Genomic DNA, 3224 nt, shown 5'->3' with positions numbered 1-3224 from the left:
GTGACCTAGTTTTCCACAGGCCTCACCAGTCAACAACAACAACAACAATAAGAGGCAACATTTATTGAACACTTACTTTTTGACAGGTACCTCAGGTGCATTTTGTAATTTAATCCACGCAATAGTGCTATGAGGGTTTTACTGACAAGACGCCGAGGCTGAAAGAGTTTGGCTAACTTGCCTAAGGTGATGCGACCGAGCTGGGGCCCTCCTGCCGGTTATACCTGAGATGATACATCCTGACTACTTGTCCCGTCGGCACTGCTCCCGTCCTCACCCAGGGCCCCTCCGTCTCTCGCTGGGCTCTGCCGCAGCTGTCTAATTGCTTCCCTCGCTGCCACCTTGCCCCTACAGTCCATGTGCACACAGCTCCCAGAGTGGAGAACGCCAATCAGTAGCAGCACTCCTACTTGGACGCTTCCAGAGGCTTTCCGTTACACACAATATAATCTGCATTTTTTGCCCTGGTTTACAGTGTTCTGCGGTTCTCTGCCCCTGTTAAACTTCAGTTCCCACTGCTTTCCCCTAGCTCATTCACTGGGCTTTAGGCCAGACAGCAGCACACTTTTTCTGTAAAGAGCCAGATAGTGAATACTGAAGGTTTTGCAGGCTGTTCAGTCTTTGTTGCAGCTACTCAACTCTGCTGTTAGAGCACCAAAGCAGCTATAGACAATAGAGGAACAAAAGAACACGGCTGTATTCTAACAAAACTTTACTTGCATAAACAGGCAGCAGGCTGGAGTTGGCCCACAGACCATAGAGTGTTGACCGTTGTTTAGGACTTATTATCCTTCTTTTGGTTCCTCCAGTATGCCAAGTCTTCCTCCCTTAGGGTCTCATGCTCTGTCTCCAGATCTTCCTTGAGCTGCCTCCTCCTGGCTGTCAGCCCTCACAGTGAATGAGAGGCTTTACTTGGCCGCCATGTTTAAGTAGCTCCTCTACCGCGTCTGTATCACCTGTTTGATTGCCTCCGCAGCTCTAAAACAGGAAAGATCTCGTTAACTTGTTTTCCTACTTGTTTATTGTCTGTGTAAGGTGAGCTCTATGTGAGGAGGAATCGTTTTGCCTCGCTCACTGTGGCGTTTCCACCAACTGGAGCAGAGCCTGAGGCGCAGAATAGATGCTCAGTAACTATTTTCAGTTGAATGGAGTACAAGCCTGTCTGAAACCAAACCTGTACAGAAACCCCTTCTGTAAAAACGAGATCACACCAATGATAATTTGAGGGATTTGTCACGTTGGACTCCTAGATGACTTCTGCATCCTGGCAAAGCCCCACCTCCCATGTATTTCTGTCTGACCCCAGGAAATATTTCCCACAGGCATATGAGTAAGGCTGATATCTTACCTCATGGAATCTACTGAGTATTGACCCCTCTTATGCTGTCGTCACTGCCTTTGCTGACAGTGTTATGTGTCCACTGGGTGTCCTCACTTTGACCAGGCTCCCCTGTCACTTCTACTGCATTGTTCTGCACTCAACGGACACCTTGGATGTCTTGCAACACCACCTCTGGGTACCACAGACACCACACAGGGATGACCATTGCTCCTGCTGGGCACGGCTGCCATCTCTGCTGAGAATCGATCTCTCTGAGCACTGCTGCCTCTGTCAAGCACCCGAGCCTTCTGCAGGGACTAGCGTTGCTTCCAGTTCCAATGGATGCCACCACTTCTAAGTGCCATGCTGCCTCTGGTCAATGGCAGAGTTGGGAAGAATACCTTTTCTTTATCTCTCTCAATTTAGTGGTTCTGAAATAGTGCTGTGTGTGCCCCAAGGCCTTATAGGATCTTCAGTTTTTACTTAACTGCCGTCTCTCTTCCCAAGTATAATAGCTGACACATTATATGGTGCTTATTGTATGATAGGCACTGTTGGGAGCTTTATATACACTAGCTTGTATAATCCTCATGACAGACACATGAGGCAGGAACACTATTGTTATCATCTCCACTGAGGCTGGAGAGGTTACCTGACTCACTCTAGGCAGCTAGAAAGTGACAGAACTGAGATTTGAATCCAGGCACTGAGCTCTAGAACTCATACTCTTAATCACCAGTCTATGGGCATCTAGACAAGTGTCCATAGGCTGGGGACAGACGCAAGAGACCAATATCACAGTGTCCTCCAAATATTCCCTCTTCTGTCATCCTGGGGCTTGTTGCCTAGTAAGTTACCCCCCTCAGTGCTCCATGTGCAGAGATTTCTAGGGGCACACCCTTGTTTTTCCAGATCTGTGCAGATATGTCAGACTTTAGGCTAAAGGGTGAGCTGCTCTCCCATACCTTTCCCTGAGTATGGTCCAAGCAGATTCTCGAGCAGTGTCTGTGACATAAAGGAGGAGTCAGCAACTCTTCAGGGAAGGAAGTGAGCTTGACCAGGATTTAGAAAGATGAATATGATTTTGCCATTCAGAGACTTTGGGAAAAAAGGACATAACTAGACCAAGGGGCCCATCCAGACTGCATGACATGTAAGACAGCAAACAGGCTAAGATGTTTGAGAGATAAGGCTGGGAAATGAGAATGGGCTGCATCTTGAAGGGCCTTGATGCATGCTAAGGACTTTGGACATTATTTTGTAGGCAAGGATAGGGGTGGGAAGGTAGGGGAACAAGCCACATCTTTAACACGTGAGTGCTAGACAGAAAAGAGCACTCTACTGTTCCTGTTGAGCACAGGTTTTCAATCTGTGGTTCAAAGTGTGCTTGATGTCTGCTTGGTCTGTGGGTGGTCTGTGGGTATTCTGTGGACTAACTTCTTGTAACATTGATTAGGACAGAACTCTATCTTCATGGTCTAATTGAACTAAATACTTACAACGCCCTCCATCAAGATCAGTTCCATTTTCCTCATTCCTTGTGATAAAGTTTCCTCTCTCTATGCCTGTTTCCACCCTTGCCTCAGTAGGAGTGGAGATGATTCCTGAGCTCTCTGTTCTACTGGAATTACCCCAAGAAGTTCTAGAACTACTGCTCTAGAGGACCCCAATCATGAGGATGATGTCACACCTGATTGTCTTGAATGGCTTCATCCAGGTTAACCAGTCTTCCGGGAACCTGTGTGGAATCTTCCAGCCACCTTCCAGCAGTGAGGGTCGTGGAAGCATTAACCTTTCGTCTAAGAAGCTGCGTGCCGAGATGTTCATCTCTAACAACTTTGGAGACTCTCCAGTTTTCACAGACGCCTAATTAGGCAATTATTTACGTTTCGTTATACTCACT

The 3224-nt window shown here is 47.3% G+C and overlaps 1 long non-coding RNA gene across 1 annotated transcript; it reads right to left on the bottom strand.

Annotated features, from left to right (window-relative positions):
• Window positions 1-695: 695 nt before the first annotated feature.
• Window positions 696-2955, bottom strand: LOC138924123 (uncharacterized). Its single transcript, XR_011438814.1, has 2 exons — window positions 2821-2955; window positions 696-978 (listed from the first exon to the last, which is right to left on the bottom strand). It is a non-coding gene; the product is annotated as an uncharacterized lncRNA (long non-coding RNA).
• Window positions 2956-3224: the final 269 nt, after the last annotated feature.

The sequence above is a fragment of the Equus caballus genome, chromosome 5, assembly GCF_041296265.1.
Source record: "Equus caballus isolate H_3958 breed thoroughbred chromosome 5, TB-T2T, whole genome shotgun sequence".
Taxonomy (NCBI): domain Eukaryota; kingdom Metazoa; phylum Chordata; class Mammalia; order Perissodactyla; family Equidae; genus Equus; species Equus caballus.
Note: the sequence above shows the minus strand (reverse complement) of the source record. Positions and strands in the feature narration are given on the sequence as shown.